This window comes from Pelodiscus sinensis, chromosome 1 (assembly GCF_052426305.1).
Source record: "Pelodiscus sinensis isolate ZL-2025 chromosome 1, ASM5242630v1, whole genome shotgun sequence".
In the NCBI taxonomy this organism is placed as follows: Eukaryota; Metazoa; Chordata; order Testudines; family Trionychidae; genus Pelodiscus; species Pelodiscus sinensis.
This window is the reverse complement of record NC_143052.1, coordinates 228,214,023-228,241,638: the sequence shown is the minus strand read 5'-3', so window position 1 is coordinate 228,241,638 and position 27,616 is coordinate 228,214,023. Positions and strand designations below refer to the sequence as shown.

The 27,616-nt window shown below is 42.5% G+C and overlaps 1 protein-coding gene across 3 annotated transcripts in view; it reads right to left on the bottom strand.

Moving 5' to 3' along the window:
• LOC112543526 (P2Y purinoceptor 8-like) overlaps nucleotides 1-20,457 on the bottom strand; it is a 32,489-nt gene extending 12,032 nt beyond the window's left edge. The window contains exons 1-2 of one of the 3 annotated variants that reach the window (XM_075915771.2): nucleotides 20,334-20,457; nucleotides 10,902-10,992 (exon numbers count right to left, since the gene is read on the bottom strand). The gene's annotated coding sequence lies outside the window, so the exon portion shown is untranslated. Of the gene's footprint in view, nucleotides 1-10,901; nucleotides 14,705-20,333 lie in introns of those variants that run through there. The other 2 variants (XM_025177827.3, XM_075915775.2) reach the window with 2 other exon arrangements.
• Between the last annotated feature and the right edge of the window lie 7,159 nt (nucleotides 20,458-27,616).

Genomic DNA, 27,616 nt, shown 5'->3' with positions numbered 1-27,616 from the left:
TAAGGTGGGTGCATAATTGGCTGGATAACCGTAGTCAGAGAGTTGTTGTTAACGGTGCTAAATCCTGATGGAAAGGGATAACAAGTGGAGTTCCGCAAGGGTCTGTTTTGGGACCCGTACTGTTCAATATCTTCATCAGTGATGTAGATATTGGGATAGAGAGTACGCTTATTAAGTTTGCAGATGATACCAAACTGGGTGGGGTTGCAACTTCTTTGGAGGATAGGGACATAATTCAAAATGACCTTAGCAAGTTAGAGAAATGGTCAGAGGTAAACAGGATGAAGTTTAATAAAGAGAAATGCAAAGTGCTCCACTTAGGAAGGAACAATCAGTTCCATACATACAAGATGGGAAGCGACTGTCTAGGAAGGAGCATGGCGGAAAGGGATCTAGGGGTCATAGTGGACCACAAGTTGAATATGAGTCAACAGTGTGATGCTGCTGCAAAAAAAGCAAATATGATTCTAGGTTGTATCAACAGGTGTGTTGTAAGCAAAACTCGTGAAGTCATTCTGCCGCTCTACTCTGCACTAGTTAGGCCTCAGCTAGAGTACTGTGTCCAGTTCTGGGTGCCACATTTCAAGAAAGATGTGGAGAAATTGGAAAGGGTACAGAGAAGAGTGACAAGAATGATTAAAGGTCTAGAGAACATGACCTATGAAGCCAGGCTTCATGAACTGGGCTTGTTTAGTTTGGAAAAAAGAAGATTAAGGGGGGACATGATAGTGGTTTTCAAATATCTAAAAGGGTGTCACAAGGAGGAAGGAGAAAATTTGTTCCTCTTGGTTTCTGAGGACAGGACAAGGAGTAATGGGCTTAAAGTGCAGCAAGGGAGGTTTAGATTGGACATTAGGAAAAAATTCCTAAGTGTCAGGGTGGTCAAATATTGGAATAAATTGCCAAGGGAGGTGGTGGAATCTCCCTCTCTGGAGATATTTAAGAACAGGTTAGACAGACATCTGTCAGGGATGGTGTAGACGGAGCTTGGTCCTGCCTTGAGGGGGGGGGGGGGGGCCTGGACTCGATGACCTCTCGAGGTCCCTTCCAGTCCTATGATTCTATGATTCTATGAAAGTGTGCAACACTTGCAGGGTCAGGCACTTTTGTAGCTCCTCTGCCTAGTGATAATGGATTCTAGAGTCCTGAAGGTCAATTTCCTGTAGGAAAGTGTCATAGAGGCTGGGTATATTTTGTGTGCAGATGGTTTATTAAACACTAGCTACATCTATCCTGGAATGGAGCTGAGCAAACAGCCTGCAGGTAATCCCATCTTTAAGAATCTCAGGCCAAAACCAAATTCCTTCTTTCCAGAGAGCAACTGCTCTTCAAGAATTGATCCTGATTACAGAGGTTAAGAGAGAAAGAAAATGTCCCTGCCATTTGCCACAAATCCCTCATGAAGAAACTACATTGTTAAAGTAGCACAGTATAACATTCCTTTGAAATAACCATGTTCCAGTTTTATATAAAATAATTTGTGAAGTTGCAAAACAGCACCACCTAGTGACTTCTGCGATAACGATACAAAACTGGATCTTAAAATATCTTTTTAGTAAATGTAATTTTGAGAAATTCACAGCTTTTAAAAGCTGTTGCAATTGTCATGTGACCCCTGTGCAATTATCTTCAAATGTGGTAGTCCAGGTTTCAGTGGTCAAATGACAATATGACTGATTCTGAAGTCGGAAACAGGAACAGTTCTTGTTTGTAGAACTCTTGCTACAGTTTGAACCTCTCTAGTCTGGTGCTCTCTGGTCTGGCAACATCTGTGGTCCAGCATGATTTCAGTTAGCTGGATGTCCACTTATCATGGGTGTTTCCTTTGGTCCCATGAAGTTTGTTTCCAGCCACCAATCCTGGATCTGGGTTTTCTGTACTGTTTGTCCCTAAATGTCTTCTAAGAGTCCAGTAAGCAGCGGGAGTGTTGGTAATGCTGCTAGACAATATTGACCTCCCATGGACTGACAAATGCTCTGGTTCAGTACTAGTCAGATACCAAGGATGCCAGACTAGAAATGCTCAACCTGTATTATTTTGGAATCTGGAAACAGATTGAAAGTTATAGTGCTTAAATATATCCTTAGTAAATGTAGAGTGAGCAATGAATGCTGAAAAATTTGGGGAAAAAACTCTGCAAGTGTGTATTATTCTTTAGTGAAGTTATCGAACAGTTTACATCAGATGAGAACTTTCTTTTTGGATCTTTTTGGGTCCTGTTCTTCTTTCAGATGACATGAATTGAATTCGAATAGAACAGAGTACAGGTTGGACCTCCCTGGTCTGGCACTCTTGGGACCTAAGCGGACACAGATCAGGGAGTCTGTCAGACCAGGTGAAGTCAGTGCTCTCCTCCAGGCTTCCCTGTTGCCATCTCATCTTCCTTGGACTCCCAAAGCTAGGGCACCCCACCCTGACAATGCTGGCCAGCTGGGATTCCCCACCCTGCTGCCACCAGGTTTCCACAGGGTTCTCCTTAGAATCATAGAGCTGGAAGAGACCTTAGAAGGCCATCAAGTCCAGCCCCCTGCTCTAGGCAGGACCAATCCCAACTAAATCAACCCACCCAGGGCTTTGTCAAGCCGGGACTTAAACACCTCTAGGGATGGAGACTCCACTACTTCCCTAGGTAACCCATTCCAGTGGCTGCTCTGCCACCACAAGCTTTACTGCCTTCAGGGGTTCCCCAGGGTTCTCCAGTTGGGGCCACCTGGCTGCCCCCTGGCCTCACCGCTGCTGGGGGTTCCCTTGCCAGGGTTGGTTCTCCCTGGCCACTGCCTAGCCCCTCTGCCACCAATGGTTCCCACTCCCTGAATTGATGCCGCTGAAATCAGTCAATCAGTGTTTGAGTGAACCACTCTGTCATTACCAGGAGGTAGTTTTGGAATGGTATTTTGAACAGTAGTAACCTTGGCACTCAGGGTGTTCATATGTTTGCATGTAGGTGGAGAGGCTTCTCAATTCCCTCATATTCTTAAGTATTTTATACCTACCCTGGAATATTTTTCTAAATAAAAATTTCTGTATAAAATTTATTTAATATTTTGCCTTGTTATGTTTATCCCATTGGTGAAATGCCTCCTGAATTAACCCCAGTTTTGTAGAGCACTATATCTTTGTCAATGCTATACATTGGTTCTGCAGCCTTTAATTCTGTCCTCTTTCCTAATGGGAATTATTGTCATTGAATCAGGCCAAACCACTGTGGGCCATGAGCCCTCAGGAGACACCAAGGGCTTGTTTTCATTGCAGCACTTATCTCAAGGCACCTACACTCAGGGTTACCTCATGTCAGTTTGCCAAGCTTGAATGAGAGCATGATGAAACAGACTTTGAGCTACACAGTGCACATGTTAGAGCAAAATATTGGGTCTGAATTACTGTTACCTGTAGCAGCTTGTATTTTAAAAAGACTAGGGGATGAGGGCAATAAAATGGTGACCAGGTAAAACCAGTCAGCTGCATGGGTAGCTGAAGATAATATTGCCAGTCTCCAACATTCAGAAACATCTGAGTTAGAGGTAAAAAACTATGAGGTTATCATAAGAAATAATAAGCTTCCCTCCCCCCCATAGTACATTTTGTGTTTTTACTTGCCTTATGGGTTTTCAGCCTTTAGGATTCTTATTTTTTACTGTTTCTCCACAACTCTGGGGGTTAGAAACTTTAAAACATGACAGCTGCAATTTTCTAAAAAATTATTTGACTCTAGGAGCTAGCTCTTCAAGAAAAATGCCAAATGTCATTAAAATTGCCATAAATGAATCATAAACTTAAGAAACACTTTTTTGGATGTGATTCTGTTGAGATTATATCCATAGAGAAAAGCACTGGAATATGAAAACAATTCTATTTACTATGGAAGAGAAACTTGACTTGGAAGAATCAGACATTATAAACATAACAACTAATAAGATGGCAGATCCTCAAACAGTTACACATGTGGCAGAGTGAGTGCACTAAGGTAGTGCACATATGAGGTATGCAACTTTAAGAGAATGTCACTCTATACCTATAGCACATAATTGTGGGCCACCAAGTAACTTGTTTAGAATTAGCAAAAATCTATTCTGTAATTGTAGCTAAATTAGTCCCCATCATATTGTATGTATAGTTGGAATTATTTTTCCAAATGTGCATTACTGTACATTTATCAACATTAAATTCCATTTGCCATGTTGTTGCCAAATCACTTAGTTTGGTGAGATCTTTTTGAAGCTCTTTACAGTCTGCTTTGGTCTTAACTATCTTGAACAGTTCGATATCACCTGCAAATTTTGCCACCTCACAGTTTACCCCTTTCTCCAGATCATTTATAAATAAGTTGAATAGGATTGGTCCCACTACGGACACTTGGGGGACCCCACTAGTTACCTCTCTCCACTGTGAAAACTTACAATTTATTCCTACCCTTTGTTTCCTGTCTTTTAGCCAGTTATCAATCCATGAAAGGACCTTTCCTCTTATCCAATAACAAGTTACTTTCTTAAGAGCCTTTAATGAGGGACCTTGTCAAAGGCGTTCTAGAAATCTCAGTACACTATATCCACTCAATCCTCCTTGTCCACATTTGTTGACCCCTTCAAACAACTCTAGTAGATTAGTAAGACATGATTTCCCTTTACAGAAACCATGCTGACTTTCCCCCAACAAATTATGTTCATGTCTGACAATTTTATTCTTTACTATAGTTTCAACTTATCTGCTTGGTACTGACTTTAGACTTACCAGTCTGTAATTGCCAGGATCACCTTTAGAACCCTTTTTAAATATTGGTGTCACGTTAGCTATCTTCCAGTAATTAGGTATGGAAACTGATTTAAAGAATAGGTTACAAACCACAGTTAATAGTTACACAGTTTCATAGTTGAATTCTTTCAGAATTCTTGGATGAATGCCATCTGGTCCCAGTGATCTGTTACTGTTAAATTTATCAATTTGTTCCAAAAACCTCCTCTAATGCCACCTAAATCTGGGGCAATTCCTCAGATTTATCACCTAAAAAGAATGGCTTAGGTTCAGGAATTTCCCTAATATCCTCAGCCATGAATATGGAAGCAAATAATTCATTTAGCTTCTCTGCAATGAGTTTATTGTCTTTGAGTGCTCCTTTAGCATCTTGATTATCCAAGGGCCCCATTGGTTGTTTAGCAGGTTTCCAGCTTCAGATATACTTAAAAACATTTTGCTATTACTTTTTGAGTTTTTTTGCTAGCTGTTCTTCAAATTCCTTTTTGGCTTTTCTTATTATATTTTTTACAGTTAATTTTACAAAGTTTATGGTCCTTTCTATTTTGCTCACTAGGATCTGATTTCTACTTTTTAAAAGATGTATTTTTATCTGTCATGGCTTCTTTTACTTGGTTAAGCCACAGTGGTACTTTTTTAGTTCTTTTACTGTGTTTTTTAATTTTGGGGTATACATTTAAGTTGGGCCTTTATTATGGTGTCTTTGAAAAGTTTCCATGCAGCTTGCAGGGATTTTACTTTTGTCACTTGTACCTTTTAATTTCTGTTTATCTAACCTCCCCATTTAGTTCTCCTTTCTAAAATTAAATGCCAAAGCGTTAGACGGCTGAGCTGTTTTTCTCTCCACAGGGGTGTTAAATTTTATTACATTATGGTTATTATTTCTAACCAGTTCAGTTATATTTACCTCTTGTATCAGATCCTGTGCTTCACTTAGGACTAAATCAAGAATTGCCTCTCCCCTTGTGGGTTGCACAAGCAGCTGCTCCAAGAAACTGTTATTTAAGGTATCAAGAAATTTTATCTCTACATCCTGTCCTGAGGTGACATGAAGCCAGTCATTATGGGTATGTCTAGACTACATGGCTCCGTCGACAGAGTCATGTAAACTAGTTTACCCAGCATAGTCAATGAAGTGGGGATTTAAATAATCCCTGCTTCATTAACATAAACATGGCCACTGTGCTGTGCTGATGATCAGCTGATCCAGCACAGCTCAGCAGTCAAGATGTGGATCTGTCGGCTGGGGAAGCCTTTGCCGACCAATCCCTTATGACTTGTGAAACGAGGTTTACAGGATCGGTCGGCAAAGGCTTCCCCAGCCGACAGATCCGCGTCTAGTCTGCCGTGCTGTACTGGATCAGCTGATTGTCGGCACAGCGCGGTGGCCATGTTTATTTTAATGAAGTGGGGATTATTCAAATCCCCGCTTCATTGACTATGCCAGGTAAACTAGTTTACAGGGCTCTGTCGATGGAGCCATGTAGTCTAGACATACCTTATGGGGATAGTTGAAATCCCCCACTATTATTGAGTCTTTTATTTTGATAGCCTCTCTAAACTCCCTTAGTATTTCATAGTCAGTATCACTATCCTGATCAATAGTGATAGAAATGTAGCCATGTTAGTCTGGTCTAGCTGAAACAAAAAAACAGGACTATGTAGCACTTTAAAAACTAACAAGACGGTTTATTAGGTGATGAGCTTTCATGGGCCAGACCCACTTCCTCAGATCAAATAGTGGAAGAAAATTGGCATGACCATATATATACCAAAGGATACAATCAAAAAAAATGAACACATATAAAAAAGACAAATAAAATTTCAGAACAGAAGGGGCATGAGTGGGGGAGGTAAATGTCTGTGAGCTAATGATATTAGAGGTGATAATTGGGGAAGCTATATTTGTATTGGGTAAGGTAATTAGAGTCTTTGTTAAGACCTAGGTGTAACGTGTCAAATTTAAGCATGAATGACAGTTCAGAGGATTCTCTTTCAAGTCTGAAAGTGAACAATCCATTAAGATCAACATACTGTACTGACTACCGTGAGAGACTCTGCCTCACACTATCCAAGAAATTAAGGAACCACCTGATAAGTATCTTCTACAAGAAACAGAAAAACATCAAGAATGACATCTCTAACTTAGAGATTCTCATCTCAACACAAACATCCACACTGACTAACACTTTACAAGACTTTTGTTCCACCAGACAAGAAATCTACTATACACACTTCTATTCCCTACAACAAAGAAAAGACAATAAACTTTCTAAACTGCTCCACACCACAGGCTACAACAACAACTACCTCAACCCACCGGATAATATTGTTAACCTCTCCAGTTACAAACTCAACCCAGCAGAAGAGTCTGTCTTATCCTGGGGTCTCTCTTTCTGCCCCACCTCCCTCACAAACTGGATACAACTGGTGACCTTGAGGCTTTTGTTCGCCACCTCCACCTCCGAGAATATTTCCAAACCACCAACGAACATCAATCTGACCTACCAGATCCGCCCTATCAACACCAAAGGAAACATAATTCTATATGGACTCCCCCTGACAGTCGGAATTACAATTTGGATTTTTATATACAAAGCTTCCGCAACAATGCACAGACTGACATTATTCACAAACGACAACAAGCGACACACAATCTCAGCCGCGCTGAACACTATGCTATCCAGAGTCTCAAAAACAACGGGGACATTATAATCAGACCAGCTGACAAAGGGGGTGCTGTGATCATTATGTATAAGGCCGACTATAACCAGGAGGCAACCAGACAACTCTCCAACACCACATTTTACAAACCTCTCTCCTCTGATCCCACATCGAAATGCCAAAAGAAACTATACTGTCTCCTTAAAGGCCTCCCTACAGCTACTCGGGAACAAATCCACACAGAAACACCTCTGAACCCAGACCAGGATTGTTCTATCTGCTTCCCAAAATTCATAAACCTGGACAACCCAGATGTCCCATCATCTCAGGTATCGGCACGCTCACTACTGGTTTATCCAGCTATGTAGACTCTCTTCTCAAACCCTACGCAACCAACACCCCCAGTTATCTCCGAGATACTACTGACTTCCTAAGGAAACTACAAAACATTGATAACCTCCCCAATAACACCATCTTTGCTGCCATGGATGTAGAAGCTCTATACACCAACATCCCACATGAAGACAGATTACAAACAATTAGAAACACTATCCCAGAGGATACCACTGCCAATTTGACAGCAGACCTATGTAACTTTGTTCTCACCCACAATTATTTCCAGTTTGAGAACAACTTATACCTCCAGATCAGCGGCACAGCCATGGGTACCCGCATGGCCCCACAGTACGCTAACGTCTTTATGGCTGACTTAGAACGTTTCCTCAGCTCCTGTCCCCTCTTATTCCTTCTCTACTTACGCTACTTCAATGACATCTTTATGATCTGGACGCATGTCCAGGAAACACCGGAGACATTCCACAGAGATTTTAACAACCTTCACCCCACCATCAATCTCAGCTTGGACCATTCTACATGAGAGATACACTTCCTCTACATGAGTCCAAAGTTGTCACAAGCTGTGCAGAACTTGTCCACACTGACTTGCATCTCTGCTTCAGAGCCAGCATACAAGGCGCAATAATCGGCATATAAGAAGTCTTTCAGAACAGTCTCTTTCACTTTGGTGATAGCCTGAAGTCTCCTCAGGTTGAAAAGATTCCCGTCCACTCGGTACTTAAGGCTGATTCCGGCAACGCTGTCCTGGAAGGCATCATTCAGCATAGCAGTAAACATGATGCTGAACAGTGTAGGTGCGAGTACACAGCCCTGTTTGACGCCATTGGTGACTGGGAATGCCTTAGAAGATTCTCCACCGTCTAGCACTCTGGCCATCATGCCATCATGAAACTGGCGCACCATCTGAATGAATTTGGGGGGGCAGCCAAACTTTGACATGATCCTCCACAGACCTTGTTGGCTGACAGTGTCGAAGGCTTTCGTGAGGTCAACAAAGGTTGTGTAAAGTTCATGATTCTGCTCCTGACACTTCTCCTGAAGTTGGTGCGTGGCAAAGATCATGTCAATAGTCCCGCGGCCCTTACGAAAGCCACATTGTGACTCCGGCAGGAAGCCACACTCCAGATGAGTGACCAAATGATTTAACATCACTCTTGCAAGGATTTTACCTGCGATGGAAAGCAGCGAAATTCCCCGATGATTGTCACATACCTGACGATTGCTTTTCCTCTTATAGAGGTGTACAATGGATGCATCCTTAAGTTCCTGAGGAATGGATCCTTGCTCCCAAAAAACTACCCACCCGGAGAAATAAAAAAACAAATTGAAAGAGCCAGACGAATACCTAGAAACCATCTACTTCAAGACAGACCCAAGAAAACCAACAATAGAACACCACTTGTCATCACCTACAGCCCCCAACTTAAACCTGTCCAACACATTATCAATAAACTACAACCTATACTGGAACAGGATACTAAACTCCAAGAGGCTCTGGGAGACAGACCCATAGTCTCCTATAGACAACCACCTAACCTCAAGATGATTCTTACCAACAACTACAGGACATACCCACACTAATACCAACCCTGGAACTTTCCCTTGCAACAAACCCCGTTGCCAACTTTGTCCACATATTCACTCTGCTGATACCATTATTGGACCTAACCAATTGAGTTATAAGATCAAGAACACATATTCCTGCTCATCCAGAAATATAATTTATGCTATCATGTGCCGAAAGTGTCCGTCTCCTATGTACATTGGACAAACGTCTCTGACACGTCACCAAAGAATCAATGCCCACAAAACAGATATTAGACAGGATCACAAAGAAAAAACAGTTTCTTGCCATTTCAACCAGAAAGGGCATTGTCTCAACAACTTGATTACCTGCATCCTGCTTCAAAGACATTTTAACACCAGACTTGAAAGAGAATCCTCTGAACTGTCATTCATGCTTAAATTTGACACTTTACACCTAGGTCTTAACAAAGACACTAATTACCTTACCCATTACAAAGATAGCTTCCCCAATTATCACCTCTAATATCATTAGCTCACAGACATTTACCTCCCCCTTTCATCCTCCTTCTGTTCTGAAATTTGATTTGTCCTTTTCATATGTGTTCACTATTTTTGATTGTATCTTTTTGGTATATATGGTCATGCCAATTTTCTTCCACTATTTGATCTGAGGAAGTGGGTCTGGCCCACAAAAGCTTATCACCTAATAAACCATCTTGTTAGTCTTTAAAGTGCTACATAGTCCTGTTTATCCTGATCAAGTTGTCGATAATTCATCCCTACTGCTAAATTCTTATTATTTGAGCATGGATTTACTATCCATAGAGGTTGTATGGAACATTTTGACTCATTTAAGATTTTTACTTCATTTGATTTTACATTTTTTTCACTTATAGTACCACTCCCCCACCCGCACTCCCCCATCATGAATAGGAGATTGGGCAGAATCTACCTTGGACTCATGGAATTAATGGAGTGGTATCTGCTGAAACGCCCCAGGAATCTGTTTTCAGTTATCCTCTGCACAGTCTGAGAAATGAATCTTATTTAATGCCTATATGTTCTATGCCTTTTCTGTTTGAACTGCATCAGCAGTTGGACTGTAGTGAACCTGCTGGGTGCAACCCTCTGGCCAAAACTGGGCTTTTAATAGAAAGATAATCATAGTCCTACCCATGGATTTATTAAAATGGATCTGTAACAGGGTTTCTCCAAGTGGTCCATGGACCCACTCTGAGAAAGTTGCTATCCAGGTACTGTGGTTTGTTTACTTACCGGCTCCACATCCAAGGAGCCTTGGAGCTCCCATTGGCTCCGGTTTCCAATTTGCAGCCAAAGGGGCGATGCAGGAAGCAACAGCCTGAGCCACACTGTTTCCCATGGCTCCCTTTGGTTGCAAACAGTCTAAAGAGCCAGTAAGTTATCAAACCAGAGTGGCATGGTAGCAGCTTTCTTAAGTGGGTCTGTGGACCACTTGGAGAAACACTGCTCAACAACAAAGCAGTAGAAAATGCACTGTAATGAACAGGTCCCCGTGTGCAAACTGTAGCTCAGTGAGTGTGAGGAATCACAGGACAAAGAGTACGGTCTACGCCTCCTTTTACCATGTTCTTTGCTAGCAAGAAGAGCGAGTGGTTGTTCTGCTTTGTAGCTTCTGATTCTGTCATCAAGGAGTTAGGAAATTCCTTTAATCGCCTGTGTAAGAAAGTGAAAAGGGGGAACAAACTCATTGCAAAATATTCGTTATTACAACACCTTCCCCCCATCTTTCTGGCATTACAGCAGGGGGACTCCCTGTTCCCACAACACAGATTCATTCCCTCATTTCCACTGCACTCTCAGTGAACTCTAAGGTCTAGTACTGCCTCCTAAAAGGAAGGGGAAACCCTCTTGGTACCCCTTCCTTCATTGCTGTTCATGCTCACCTCCTGTCTGAAAGGATTCCTTTACTACGCTGACAGCATGAGTGGTTTGAAAGTATGAAAGTGGAGCCAACCATCAGGGGAAAAAAATAAAAAGAGCCAGTGTTGGTCTTTTTATTAAAATAAAAGTCCCCAAATGTTCAAAGCTTCCCACCATGTGAATGCAGAGCTTAGCGATTAGTGATAACACACTTCTCAACCCTGATAAGAGAGAAGGGGATGCACATAGGCTAATGGAAGCATCTTGAAGGTATGTCAAGGGTGTTTTCTGGCCTATGCTTCAGTTCTTCATGCTTTACAGAAGATGACTCAAAAGGAGAGTGATTTTCATCTCCTGTTACTTCTGGGTTTCCAGCTAGTGCTAATGGCTAAAAGCTCTGTGCGACAGACTCAGACCCATGAGCTACTGCAATCCGATCCTATTGCAGTCTGGGAGGTAGGTGGGCATAAGCTCCCCATATCTAAAGGATACCCTCTTCCAGCCTACGGGAAGGATCTACAGAGCCCTGGGTGCCAAATGATTACATAGGACAAATCTCAGAAAAAACAGGGGCGGCTATGAAGATCAAAGGGCTAGAACAAGGGAACTGGAAAGGGACACTGAGCAGAGAGCCCTGGCCAGCATCCACTGCCCCTGGAAGGCATTGAGAGATCCAGCCCAGTGTAAGTCTACCTGGATGTGTGAGCAGATGCTGAAGCAGAAATAGGCCCCCATAGTCACAGGCCCCTCCTTCAGCCAACCTCAGCTCCCTGGTTTTATAAATGGTCAGTTTAGCCATAGCTAGGAGGAGGCTGACGAGGAGGTTCTGCGACTTCATGGGGCCACAGATGGAGTGTGCAAAGATCAATAGGTGAGTAGCCAGAACTTCACCCAGAGGCACTGGAGGAGCCAAAACAGGGGCTGTAACCTGGTGCACTCAATATAAATGTGCACCAGGGTCTCCCTCACGTCACAGAAAGGGCAAGTGTCGGGAACAGGGGTGAATTGCGCCAAGTACATACCCATGCTCACAGTGCCACACAGTCTGATGGAAGGTAGCTATGATGGCCTTTGGGTGAACAGTTTTCTGTTCCCTAAGTAACCAGAGCAATCAGGAAAAGCTAAATAAGAGCTTGCCAGAAGCAGCAGGCTAACTAGAACAACCACAGCCCTTTGAGGACCTTTTGGGGCTAATTTAAAAGGCTTCCCTTCAGAGATAGGTGACTGGCCATGGACTGGGAGTAAAGAGGTGCACTGGTGAAGAGTGGAAGGACGTAACTACTAGTAGAAAGGTGCTGGGAAGAGTTGGTTGGGGAAGTGGCTTAGGGAAAAGCTGAAGCGGTGGTGGTGGTGAACCCGCCCTGCTGCTGATGATGATATTAGGGTACCTGAGACAGAACTTGGAGCAGAGGGTGGTTTCCCCCCCAGCCCTTCCTGCACCAGTATGGAGGCCACCCCTGAAAGGGAAGTTTGGGACTAAAGAGAGGTACACCTCAAATCTGTTTGACTGGCCTATGATGATGATAGCTCAGTAGGCTGTGACCTTTGCCTCCCGTAAAAGGCAAGAGGCTGTGTGGAGAGCCACAGTGCACCTCTGAGACAAACACTATCTGCCTAGAAGTGCAGGACCCCAGAGGCAATGCCAGAGCTCTGCCACGTCAGTTTTGTGTTGTCTCTGTAAAATGTCTGATTATTTTCCTCAGGTACTGACCTACCTACCCATGCCTTTGTGACTCAATGAATGAATGCACTGTGCTCTGCCTAGGACCCAGTGTACAAAGTAGTTGCCAAACTGCTTGTCAGTACTAGCTACTTTTCTAGTATAGAGATGTCACTCACTCCAGTGTGAAGTGGCTGTCACACATCGCTACAGCACAATGGTAGCTTTTCCAGGTAATGTGTAACTGATGTAGATAACAAGTTAAGATACAAAGTGATGGAAAATCACGTCCATTCACTTCCATACTGTGGAATGAGTCAAACCCCTGCTCTTCAACCCACAGCTGAAGCTTTGTCTCCACTGACAGAGGTGTGGTTTCAATTCTCAACATAAAATCCAAGTGGAGTTAGGGGAATTTATGTACAATTTAGTAATTCGGGGTGATCCTGGTTACTCTGGAAATGAATCTGTGCCTGACTACAAATTCCATTTTAAATATGAAGCTTGGTTGTCTTCACTGCAGTCTTTTGTCTCCATATTCATCAAACAGCCATAGGAGGTACCAGAAGAAATTCTTGCACCTTTCACAGAGATAATAGTATAGGTCTGTGTGACATCAAGCACTGATAGCTTTTACTTGTCCCTTTGCACTATAGGTTGACTTCTGAGATAAAAACTACAGTGCCTTGTATCTACTGGGATTTTATATCAAAACAGGTAGGCATTAGCTTCCTACGTACAAACACATCTCTTTTTGCACTGATGACATAACCTAGAATTTCCCCCCTTAAAGTTACCTGCAAAGACATTTTAATCTCAGAATAAACTACACAAAGTTTATCAGCACAATGTAGTGTCTGGAATGGTTTATAAATCTTATCCAGTGCACTGAGCAAAAGTGTGCAGGATATGTCAGGCCTAACCACAGATGGAAATGTAATACTATAAAGTTACATTTGTGTTGATCTAACTGTTCTTTTACAGGGACAAACTTCACAAAGAACTGCTTTTCTCAGAACCTGGAGTGCATTCCATATGGACAGCAATATCCCAGGTTGGATGAGAGTCTGTGAATTAAACAAATAGGTAATTCCATTAATATCTGCCATTACAACCATCCATTTTTAAATTCATTTCAGCTGCAGTTCCTCTTCTTTCTCTTACAAAAGTCTCTGTTTCTGTGGTTTTGATGATGCAAAGTGTCAGTACATCTGCCAAGTTCAGCAATGGAGAAGGCATTTCTGAAAATCCCAGGAGAAAAATATGTATTCCAAAGTGACTTCACTGAAGTGAAACAATTTTTATTTGAAAAACAGAACAGCATGACTCAGAAGATTCTGATTGCCCGCTCTGGAGCTTCATACTCAGTCCTGCTGTTTGTCCTGGGACATGTACTACAGGTTAATATGCTTCATCCCCTGACTTCAGACACCCATCTGTAATAAAACAACTGAGTTTGGGGTTAAAGTATACTCTAGACTCCAAGGGTACGTCTACACTACAGCGCTAGTTCGAACTAACTTAGTTCGAATTAGTTAATTCGAACTAAGCTAGTTCGAACTAACGCGTCTAGAACTAAAAACTAGTTCGAACTAGCGTTTTGCTAGTTCGAACTAGCAAGTCCACATTGAGTGGACTCTGAACAGGGCTTAAGGATGGCCGGAAGCAGTGCCGGCAGGGCATAAAAGGAGGACTTAGAGCATGGAGATGCTGTCTCAGGCTAGCCGAGGGCTGCGCTTAAAGGGTCCCGACCCCCACCCCGGACACACAGTTCTAAGGGGTGCCCCGCTTGCAAAGAAGTTCTGGCTTGGAGTGCCCTGAGTGCCCACACTGGGCACATCACACCACTCGGCCATCAGCCCAGCTGCACTTGCCGCAGGCTGCCATCTGGGGAGAGGGAGTAATTGGGGGGCTGCAGGAGAACTTCCACCCCCAGAAGCCCGCAGAGCCAGCCCAGTCCTCCCCATCGGGGGCTCGTACCCCATTCCTCCCTCACCTCCTTCCACTTACCCTTCCTTAGCCCCCCTTCTTATTGATGTACAAAATAAAGATAACGTTTCTTCCAACATTGACTCTGTCTTTATTGAAAAAAAACTGGGGGAGACTGGGAAAAGGAGGTGGGAGAGGGGAAGAGAAAGGCTGGGAGAGGGGAGGGCAACTAACATGATCAGGGGTTGGGAACAGGTCCCAGATGAAGAGAGGCTACAGAGCCTGGGACTGTTCAGCTTAGAAAAGAGGAGATGGAGCGGGGACAGGATAGAGGTCTCTAAAAGCAGGGGTTGGGTGGAGAGGGTGCATTCATAAAAGTTCTTCCTGAGTTCCCCTAAAGAAGGACTAGAGGACACCAAAGGAAAGGAATGGGTAGCAGGCTTGAAACTAGTCAGAGAAAGTTGTTGTTCTTGACAAAGCAAATAGTTAACCTGTGGAACTCCTTGCTGCAGGAGGCTGTGAAGGCTAGAACTAGAACAGAGTTTAAAGGGAAGTGAGATAAAGTCATGGAGGTTGGGTCCATGGAGTCCTATTAGCCAGAGGGTAGGAGTGGTGTCCCTGCCCAAAGTTTGTGGAAGGCTGGAGAGGGATGGCACGAGACAAATGGCTTGGTCATTGTCTTCGGTCCATCCCCTCCAGGGTTCCTAGGGTTGGCCGCTGTTGGCAGACAGGCTACTGGGCTAGATGGACCTTTGGTCTGACCCAGTACGGCCATTGTAAGCTCAGGGCTCAGTGTCGGGGGTCTCAGTGGACCCCCTTGATTTTCATGCACACCTGGTCCTGGGTGGCCAGGCTGGCAGCTCTCCTGCCCTAGACGGCCACTTTCCTGTGCCTAGTGCGGAGATCGTGGACGAGGTCCACGATGTCCGCACTAGCCCAGGAAGGTGCCCGCCTCTTGTGGTCCAGGGCAAACTCCCGGGAGCCGCCAGCCTGGTCCCAGCAAGAGGGGGTGGGCTGGGGGGCATCGGGTGGGTGGCTCTGTGCCGTGCCAGGTGCAGGGTCTGCTAGCTGGGTGCTGGCAGGCTTGCACCTGGCACGGGCACTGTAGCCAGCCCGTGCCCCTTTAAGGGGTCCGGGGCCGGGAGGGGGGCATAGAGTTTCCCTGGTGTTGGCCAGAGTGGCCACCAGGGAAACCTGGGGAGGGCTAGCCTCCCACTAGTTCGAACTAAAGGGCTACACAGCCCTTAGTTCGAACTAGCTAGTTCGAACTAGGCGTTAGTCCTCGTAAAATGAGGTTTACCTAGTTCAAACTAAGCGCTCCGCTAGTTCGATTCAAATTCGAACTAGCGGAGCGCTAGTGTAGCACCTATTAAAGTTAGTTCGAACTAACGTCCGTTAGTTCGAACTAACTTTGTAGTGTAGACATACCCCAAGTGAGTTGTGTAACAAACCATTTTGGAGTCAGCATACACATAATTCTTGTTCTGCTCAATGTCACATACCGACTCGACACTCAAACATACTTTTCTCCCTTGTTTAGCAAATAGGGTGTTTGAGGAACTGAGCAAGAACCAAAGAACTATGCCCAATCCACTGTATCATGCAGAGAAAGCTACTGCAAAAATTTCAGGATTCCCTGAAAGATTGAGGGCTAGATTTTTCCACTGCCATGTATAGTCATTTACAACTGAGGCCTTGTCTACACTAAATCCCCTCCCCCTTCAATCTAATCTATGTGCAGTTGACGTACTTACCACAGTGTATTCGGTGCACTAAAGGCAGAGGGGGCTGCTCTCCCATTGACTCCAGCTCATCTTCTCATACAGGTGGAATATTGGAATCAACGGGGAGAGTGCTTGGAGATTGATTTGTCGCGTCTAAGTAGATGCAATAAATCAAGTGCTGGTGGATCGATCACTGCAGCATCAATCCACTGTACAGTGAAGATAAGACCTGAGTGAATTAATTGCAAAGTGGGTATGAATTGCTCCTGAATCAGATTGGTAGCATTTTATACTCACTTCGCACTGGGGAAGTTGATTGCTACCAGGGTTCATGTGTATTCAAGAAAACAACCTCCAGAATAATTGAGGATTAAGAATGTGATAAAGCTATGCATTATTTTTCATTTAATACCAGCAAAGGTGGGTGAGGTAATATCTTCTACTGGTAATCAACTTCTGTTGGTGAGAGATAAACTTTGGAGCCACACAGTGCTCTTCTTCTGGTCTCGGAAAGTCACTCCCAGCATCACAGCAAAAGGCAAGGTGGAATAGATTGATAGATATGGGAGGGCTTATGCCCACCTAACTCCCAGACTGCAATAGGATCAGATTGCAGCAGCTGATGGGTCCGAGTCTGTCGCACAGAGCTTTTGGCCATTAGCACTAGCTGGAAACCCAGAAGTAACAGGAGATGAAAATCATTCTCCTTTTGAGTCATCTTCTGTAAAGCATGAAGAACTGAAGCATAGGCCAGAAAACACCCTTGACACATTCACATGGTGGGAAGCTTTGAACATTTGGGGACTTTTATTTTAATAAAAAGACCAACACTGGCTCTTTTTATTTTTTCCCCTGATGTTGGCTCCACTTCCACACTTTCAAACCACTCATGCTGTCAACATAGTAAAGGAATCCTTTCAGACAGGAGGTGAGCATGAACAGCAATGAAGAAAGGGGTACCATTCATGGTTAGTGGGTGACAGATTGTTGTAATACACCAGCAAGTGATGGACTGAGCTGAGACATTGGATCTATGGCTTATTACAATAATGTGACCCACTAACCCCCTCTTTTTATACTATGACTGCAGAAGTGTTAAAGGCTCACACTGCTTTGACTGGTCCTTTACGATGTGTGCTAAGTATGCTAAATTATCTGTTCTACCTTGCATTTTGTTGTGACCCTGGGCTTCCTTTCCTAGACCTGAAGAAGAGCTCTGTGTGCCTCAAAAGCTTGTCTCTCTGTTACCAACAGAAGCTGGTACCTGCCCTGCATCTCTTATATCCTGTGACTGACAGGGCCACAGTAACACTGCATACATCATACAGAGCTTATCAGCTATGTTTAAGAGAATACATGATTCTATAAGGTAGGAAACCATTATACCTGAATTTCTTCTGCAGACTGGATACTGTGTAAATCTGTTTTCCCAATATGGGGAATTATATCATAATTTAGAGTAAATCACAGTAGGCCAAAAAAAAAAAAAAAGTATTTTCCTCCGTGCCTTTAAAATTATTGACTTCAGAGTTGTACAATATGCTCTAAATGGATTAAAAGTAACACAGGACCAAAAAGACATGACTTTCTAAGGGAACAGGGAGAAATGAACCAGTGCAGGTCATAAATGAGTTGTCTGAGCCTTCTCTGAATACATTCTGATAGGAATTTTTCCAGCAGCGTCCATGGGAACAGGATTGGGCCCTAAGGGTACGTCTAGACTACAGGCTTCTGTCGACAGAAGTTTTGTCGACAGATACTGTCGACAAAACTTCTGTCGACAAAGAGCGTCTAGACTACATTGAGTTCTGTCAACAAAGCAAGCTGCTTTGTCGACATGGTAGTGTGGACGCAAAGGACAGTTTACATGCAATAACACCTTCTGTCGACAGAAACTCTGTTGACAGAAGGCATTATGCCTCGTAAAATGAGGTTTACCAGCGTCGACAAAACTGCTGAGTTCTGTCGATGTTATGTTGACAGAACTCAGCGGTAGTGTGGACGCAGGTATAGTTTTGTCGACAAAACCCTTTAGTCTAGACACACCCTAAGACTATATGGTCTTAGGTTCTAAACTTTGTGTCACTGGGTTTTCTGAGCTAGGCCAACAAGCTGGACTGCTCAAAGCTCCCTGACAAAGCTCCAAAGAAGCAGGAAAGCCAAAAGAAACTGCAAAGTTTGAGTTAATAGCAGCCTTATTCTGGCAAATATAATAAGTGGAGCTAGAGGAGCCAAATTCACATCTCTCTGCAACCTAGGCCCATTGTAGTCAAGAAAGGATTAATGAAGCAGGAAGGGAGTATAATGTATAATATGGAGTTCATGCTAGTCTTTCCCCTGTCTCTTATGCCAGAACTGGACATAATTTTTAATAATTTTTTTTGCAAAAATCATAGACCTTTTTAAATTGAACATTATCAGAAATTCTCATCAGTTTTACCAAAGGGTGTGCTTTGAAAAAACATCAAATCCAAAAGACTCTCTAAAGTGTTTGTTTTGATCTTTTTGAGAAGAAAGATTTTGATTTTGTAATGAATTTTCATTTGAAAGTGTCCTTTAAGTGTATTTAAAATATTTTAAAATCTTTAAACAAATCCAAAATGAAATGTCTTGAGTTGAACAAGCTTTTCTGGATTTTTCAAAATTACCAGATAATTGAAAAAAAGCCTGGTTATTTATACAGCTTTACCCTTCACATTCTGTTCCCAACTGTTTCCTCCTGTCTACCTCTTCCAAAATAAAAATATTTTTAAATACCTTAGTGTGTAAACAGTTAAAGCAAAAGTATATGTCTGTGGGTACATAGAGCAAATCCACAAAAACATAAAATATAAATCTAAGTAGCTGTTTGACCTTCTGTTTTAGGTCCCTGGTTCTCACCCTATTGTTTGTTGCTATCACCTGTAATGTGTCTAAAGTTTAGGTCCAAAGCCCATTACAGGAGGATTAGGAGTAATTTTTTTTAAAGTGCTTACATGACATAAACAGGTAAGGTTTTTTTTAATTCTACCTCAAGTCTTTTTGAACAATGCTTATCTAAATGTATACATATGTAAAGAACTTGAGTGATTTGGGGCATTAAAAATAATTATAAATAAATTAATCCTGAGCAGTCAAAGCATAGAAGTGCATAAAGAATAATATTGCGGCAGAAACACATGCATTTTTCACAAATAAATGAAAATGTGTATTTTGTAATTAACTGGGTGACTGAAATCATGTTTCCACAATGATTTATTCTGATAGAACTAGAAAAGGGACCAAAGGTGGTATTTTATTTAATATAAATCCCAACTTTCATATATGCACATAACTCCAAACAAATGGGAATGATTTGCAGACATATACATCAGAATAGACCCTCTGATCTATACAATGAACTAAAAAACCTTAGACATGCAAAAGAATTGTAACCTATTGTAATGTCACTTGAAATGCTATGAATGCATATGCACATGTTACAAATACTCAAAGTAAAACCAAATGTGTGCATTTACAGGAATTTTATTGGAATAGCAAAAACAACTCCCTTAAATTCAGTGGACCAAATGCAAAGGTCCAATAACTTATTAAGTGTTTACTCAAACAAACTTCCATTGACTTTGAGAGTAGTTTGCCTGATCCAGGACTGAGTAAAAACTGGGCACAAACGTAGGGTTATGGCTTTGTATAATTTAAGTAAAGCACATAACAAAGCAATCATCTGATCTGTTCAATATATCACTGCAACTCAGATGTTCTGAGGATTCCTTGTTTGACTTTAGTAGGAATCAGTATTTTTTCTTCAAGTGACTTATTTCCAAAATATGTATATATCTTACCTGATTCCTCATCCACATCCGATAATCTGAAGCTGTGTCGTCTAACTGACCACATTTTTCTGCAAGTGGTTGAATGGTAAACGTACACGCTATATTGCAACACCTACTTCCTTCTTCATATTCTGTTACTTTTTGACACACAGATCACAACCACTCAATATGTCCTAAAGGAAAAACACTGCTTCCTCCACAGACATAAAAAGAAACATATTTTTCTTAAGTACATTTATTCATTACCTTATTATAGTGCATTAGTATGCCGTTTCTAGCCTTGGCAAATATTCTTGGTGTATGACAAATGCTTGATTCATTGTGAAAGATATGTTTCCCCCTGGTTTTGTAATACCAAGGTTCTTCCATTCTTTTTTTAATCATGTGTGAAACCTGTAGAATATGAAGAGATTTTAGTGTATTGGATGTAGTCGAATCAGGAAAGGAACCACACATTTCTGCTTTTAAAATATCTTTCTGAGTTCAGTCATGTTTCTGTCATTCTCTCTAAACTTGACCTTTTTGAAAAAGTCAGTGAAAAAAAATCTGCAGAGGTGATACTATTTGTTCCTTCAAATTCTCCCCCTCCCCCCAGACTAATTTTTATTACAGAATATACAATGCATTAGCAACTAATCACAGCTAGGTTGGTGGAGCACTAAGTATGCTACTTGTTATGTATAAACCTGGCTGAACAATGACATTTCCATTTTTCAAAATATATCAAGATTTTTATTTTTTTCATTCAAATCAGAATAAAAACAAAACAAGATTTTTTTTACTTTTTTGTTTCAATAAGAATATTTTGCTTTGATAAAACTGAAAGTCTTTATTCTAATTGGTAATTTTAATTTTAGAATATAATTTATTTTAAAAATATTACCAGAAGGTCATTTCAAAATGAAAAATCAAAATCTGCTTGCTGCTCCAATAACCTCAAAGTGGGACATTTGGGTTAGATTTTCTAAAAAAACCAAATCTTTGCCAGAACTGACATGTTCCCTTGGAAAGTTCTGATTTCAGTGAAACAGCATTTTCTCATTGAAAAATACTTGAGTAGAATTTTTTTTTAATAGCTCAAATTATAACACTAGTTTGCTTCACTATTTTCTCTAACATGTACTCCCTTTGTGTGACACACAGATCTGGAGACAATTCTTCCAGCAGCTACTGCTGAGGCAATGGAGCTATCATATGAACAGCCATACTAGGTCAAACCAAATATTCATCTAGCTCAGGGTCCTGTTTTCCAACAGTGGCCACGGCCATGTGCCCCAGAGATTGAACAGAACAGGGAATCATCAAGTGATCCCTCTCCTGTCACCCATTCCCAGCTTCTGACAAAAGAGGCTAGGGACACCATTCTTGACCATCCTGACTAATAGTCTCTAACCTGTCCCTAGAGCAGGACAGTGCCTATAAATTATAGTCTTGCTCTAACAGTGCCATTGTTTTGTGAGCTAAGGAGTTACTTTCATGTCCATGGCTAAAAAAATGTCCCATTCCCCAAAGTCTGTGCAGCATTCAGTGTACAAGTTGTCTGCTGCTCTCTGGTTGCTTGCCTTCTGTCCTGATATCTAGCATATATAGCATAGGAGGTCTGGGTTTTAATCCCAGTTCAGTCACTGTCCTGCTGAGAGACATTAGCTATGTCATTTCATCTTCTGTGCCATCTTCTCCTATCTATAAAATGAGGATAATGATTCTGATCTCCATGGCTGTGTCTAGACTGCAGGGTTTTTTTAGAAAAAACTTCACCTGCGTCTAGACTACAGCCACGTTCTTTCGAAATTAAATCAAAAGAACGTGGCTTTTCTTTCGACGGCGGTACTCCTCATTTCACAAGGAAGAACACCTTTTTTCAAAAGAACACTTTCGAAAAAAGGCATTCTTGAATGCAAACAGGGCTTTTTCAAAAGAGAGCATCCAGACTGCCTGGGTGCTCTCTTTTGAAAAAGCGACTTCCTTTTTCGAAAGTATTGCTTGCAGTCTAGACACTCTTTTTCGAAAGAGGCTTTTTCAAAAGTATCTTTCGAAAAAGCCTCTTTCGAAAGAGGCTTGCAGTCTAGACGTAGCCCATGTTAGAGCATTCTGAAATCTACTGATAAAAAAGTGCTATAATGAAAGCTAGGTATCACTATTATTTTAGGGGAAATCTCTTTAGTGTGTGTGTATAGGACTTTTCAATCCTCTGTAAAAAAAGGATCAACATAAATGAAATGTGTTAATTTGGTCTAAAACCCATTTTACATTGGTGTCTTTGTTTTTTTCCTATATGCTCTTTAACTTTCCATGAACCAGCCTAAGTAACTTACAGATGGCTTCAACCATTAGTGTTCAAGTCTGCCATATATTTTGAGGTGTAATCAGCCAACATGGCAAACAAATCACCTCCCTAACACCACTACCCCAAAAAAGCCCTGCTCTCTAGAATTTCAAACTGAGCATGCAAGAAAGAATGCATGTGGTAATTCAGATCTCCAAACTGTAATCTTTCTAGATTCACTCACTCCTCTTACTGCCGACACATAATGCTGTTATATATAAGGTGCAGATATGACTGTCAAAGAATAGTAATTGCAATAGTCATAAGAATATTAATAGAAGCTATAGATCATGAAAATGCTATAGGTTAACTCCTACATGGTGGGAGTTAATATAGAGAAGAGAAGATTGGTTTTACTACGAGCACTGTGCCATAATGTATTATATTCCTACTGGTACTCTGGCTCTCTTTCTGGGCACTTGTATACCCTTCATTATGATAATTTCTGAGCCCATCACAATTACTAACTAATTTTATCTTCACGAATCCCCTGTTAAGTAGGAAAGTGTTTTTCTCTATTGACTAGATGAATTGATGTACCGGGAAGATTATGTGATTTGCCCGAGGTCACACAGGAAGTTTGCATGAACGAGAGTTTATCTGTCTGTGTGTATTTTCATATGCCATGTATAATTCTGATTACTCAACAATTCCCATTATGAGACCCTGTTTTTTCGAGGGTATAGCTTTGCCAAATTTTAACTATTTACTGAAGTTTTCCATGTCGGCTATCTGTCACATGCTGATTACTTTGTTTAAATTGGTAATGTGTGTGCTTGTGTGTTAATCTCAGTCAAAACCATTGGGTCATTTCAGAGAATGAAGCTAAGGAAAAATACATTGTTTCCCCCATGTGAAAGATTCATGGGCAATTTATTCTTTGAGAAGTCCAGCACACCCAAGTGTGGCATATGGATGGGACATTTGGCCATGGAGTGGCCTCTGTGTCAGGGATGTGCCTTTTGCCTTCTGTCATGTAGTATACAAACCCCACACAACAGAGGAAGAGGTTAAGCCAGTATTCTGGGCCGCTAACTCTCCACCACACCATAAGGGTATGACATGGCTCCGTCAACGGAGCCATGTAAACTAGTTTACCCAACATAGTCAATGAAGCGGGGATTTAAATAATCCCCACTTCATTAAAATAAAAATGGCCACTGCGCTGTGCAGACAATCAGTTGATCCAGCACAGCGCGGCAGTCTAGACGCGGATCGGTCAACAAGGGAAGCCTTTGTCGACTGCTCCTGTAAACCTCGTTTCTCGAGACATAAGGGAGCGGTCGACAAAGGCTTCCCTTGTCAACCAATCTGCGTCTAGACTGCCGTGCTGTGCCAGATCAGCTGACTGTCGGCACAGCACGGTGGCCATTTTTATTTTAATGAAGTGGGGATTATTTAAATCCCTGCTTCATTGACTATGTTGGGTAAACTAGTTTACATGGCTCCGTCGACGGAGCCATGTAGTCTAGACATACCCTAAGTGTCGGACATGCATAAGCTGAAGGAGAAGCAGTGGCGAGGAACCGCTTTTGAATCGGGGGCCACTGATCCAAAGAAAATTTAGTTGGGAGCTGCACACAAGTGGAAAGCAAAAAACAAAAACAAAAAACTCCACAAAAGCCTCACTGATGTGGCCCCTGACTGAGAAGGAGAAAAACACTTCCCCCAATATCCTTGTACACCAGAGCTTAGGGGACCAAGGCTAGTAGATGTTGTGTGCGCCACCCCACTCACCATCCTCCCAAGCCTCAGGGGCCAGATCCAGGCAAGCCAAGGACTGTATTTGGTCCCTGGGCTTTAGGTTCCTCACCTACAGGGAGAGTAAAACGCCTGGTTCTGTAACAGGAAATGGAATCCCTGAGCTCTGGGGATTTCCAGACTTCCTAAAGCAGAGATGGGAGCCTGAAAACTCTGGGAGCCACAGCTAAGTCAGAAGGCCTCAGAATTTGGGCTACCAGGTTTCAAAACAAAACATTGCCATTATTTCTAAACATATTTCTTTCAGATTTTCTCTTCCTTGGACTTTTTTGATAATTCTACTTTTTGTTTTGAAACATTTTGTTTTAGATTTTGTAAAAAAATTGAGGATTTTGACTAGCTCTAAGAATAACTTGTGAAGATTATAGTATGGAGTGGCACTAGAGTCATGTTGACATAGGTTAATAGTTGTAGAAGAAGTGGGTTTATGGAGGGATTTCTAGGAAGTAACATGGAAAGCAGCTAATATTTATCAACTTCTTTGTTTGATTAAGATAGAGGATTTGGCTATATTAGGAAAAATGGTAAAAGACTAAGTCGATTGACCTAGTTAGAACAAAGTAATCTGCTAATGTAGATGCACTTAAACTGTTTACACTTTGCTTAACTCAATTTGATTTAAATTGGTAATTTAAGTTGGCAAGCTACACTGTTTTAAATTGGTTAAAGTCTATGTTTAACTTGCCTTAAATGCATCTGCATTAGGGGCTTGTATTGCAAGATGTTTAATAATCCATATAGTTAAACTAGTGCACTTTAAAAAAAAGTAGACTATGTCAGAGAAACCCCAGAAAAACATCAAAAGAGAGATGGTTTGTCTGACTTCCCCTCCACCCCATTTTCATTATTCATCTTTGCAGGAAGTCCTGTTTTGTTCCAGCAGTTGCAAACTTTAATTTCACAGAAGAGCTGCACAAGTTGTTTCTTAGCTTACCTATACCACACATCTTTGCCTAGTGACCAAGTGTTAAAATAACAGATTAACTAAGCAACGCTGATAACAATTCCCTCCTGTAAAAGCAGCTGAGAGAGGGCTTTTGTATTCAAGCAAAGATCAAGTACTTTCGGCTGTCATGTAAAAACAAGATTTAGTGATTTTCAAGGAGAGGTTGGATCATTATAGATTGATAGCCGAAGGCCAGAAGGAACATTTATGGTCTTGCCTGGCCTCCCCTAAAACCAAGTCCATAGAATTTCATGCAGTAATTGAGCCCATAATCTCTGGTTGAGCTAGAGTATGTGTAACTGCCACCAAGTGCATTTGAACCTGGGACCTCTGAAGCTTAGTGTAAGAACCTCTACTCCTTGATCTAAAAGCCAACTGCCGCTTAGCCCACGCTGTAGAGGTCTTTTGTTCTTTGCTGCTGCTGTGGTCTAGGTGCTACTGCATGGGACATTGAACCACACTAGGGCTATGTCTACATTGGTGGGTTCTTGCACAAGAAAGCTCTGATGGACATTTTAGCTATAGGGCTTTGTTGTGCAAGAAATCTGTGCCGCGTGTTCACACTGCCCTCTTGAACAAGAGAGCTTACACTTGTTAGAAAAGAGCGTAGCTCTTGCACAAGAATCCCTCTCTCACCACACTTTACTGTAAATCTTCTTGCGCAAGAGCAGGCAGGCAGTGTGGACACTTTGTGGAAGAATGGCCCTTTTTGCGCAAGAACCTGCCAGTGTAGACATAGCTTAGGTGTGTGGGTTACATCCATCTTTTAGAAAGACACTAGCAATGGCTCGTCTCCCTCTGTTGACTTCAGTATGAAGTCTCTGTAGAGCTGGCTAGGAAAGGTTGCATGCATCAATCAGCTTACAATAGAATGGATGAGTCAGGTGAAAAAGGCACTTTCCTTTGCCCTTCACATTTGTTAGTGTGAACAGCAGTAAATACTGCAACATTTCTGGTTAAGAAGAGCCCAATTAATGTTCCTAACAAGCAGAGCCAATTACAATAGTACTAGCTCAAATGAAAGATTTATGTAGCTAGCAACACATGAATCCCAACTCATTAGTTATTATTTTCATTAATGTAGCATCTAAGAGCCCTAGTAATGAATGAGGACCCTGTGGTGCTTGACAGTGTACAAACACTGAACAAAAAAAAGACAACCCCCCCCCAAGAATTTATAATTTGACTACAAAACAAGAGATGGGGTGGACAATGAAACAATGAGACTATATTGGTTAAATGGTGGTCTCAGCACACGAGCAGTTGTCAAGCTTTTGTGTAGGCAAGTCCCATAATGAGCACCCCATGGGTGTGTGTGATGGGGTGGGGAGCAGCCCAGACCCAGGTGGCTGAGAAGGCTCCACCCATCCAGGCCTGCTGAGCATTTTCCCAGCAGAGCCCAAGTATAAGAGCAGAGAGAGCTCTGCACTTGGAAAGGCAATAGGAGGGTGGAAGGGCACAGGCAGCAACCCCAGTGTTTCTGCAGTAGCTGAGGCCAGAGACAGAGCCCGCAATGGACCCCAGGAGTAACAGGCCTGGGAGACCGGAGCACCTGCAACCTCAGCACCAGCCCCGGCAAGTACTGACACGGAGGTGAATAAGCCCCAGGGGAGCCAGGCGCAGCAGGAAGCAGCCCAGGGCACATGACTGGGAAAGCGGCTCGGTGTGTAGCGGCCAGATTCCCTACCTAAAGGGCCCCAGGCTGGGACCCAGTGGAGAGGGAGGCCCAGGTCCCCCAACTGCCCCTTTCCCTGCCCTGAACAATCAACCCCTGACCTGGGAAAGGCTTCTCTGGGCGGCTAGGCCTCAAAAGCTATACTTACCCTGCTAGAGGGGCATAGACTTTGAGACTAGGCTACTAGAGCCATATTTACCCTGCAGAGGGGCATTGACTTAGTGGCAAAACTGAGAGGGGGAACGAGCCCCTCGAAAGTGTGGGAATGCCTCCCTCTCAGCAAGCTCAGTGCTCCGATTGAGGCAGCAATGGGCAACCAAGACTAGTGAGTGGGCCATATGAGTGGCCCTCCTGTGTCTCAGTGAGTCTTATGACTAGTGGTGGGCAACCTGTGGCCTGAAGTCCACTAGGATTCCACCTGTGGCCTACACATTCCTTTTCATGTAGTGGGGCACTGGACCCCTGCACTTCCTACTCCTCTTCACCCCCCACAGCACTTTTGGAGCACCATGTATCTGCTGAGGCACACACTGTATGTGCACCTTTCCCTCCCTACCTCCTTCCCTCCCAGGGTATGTCTACAC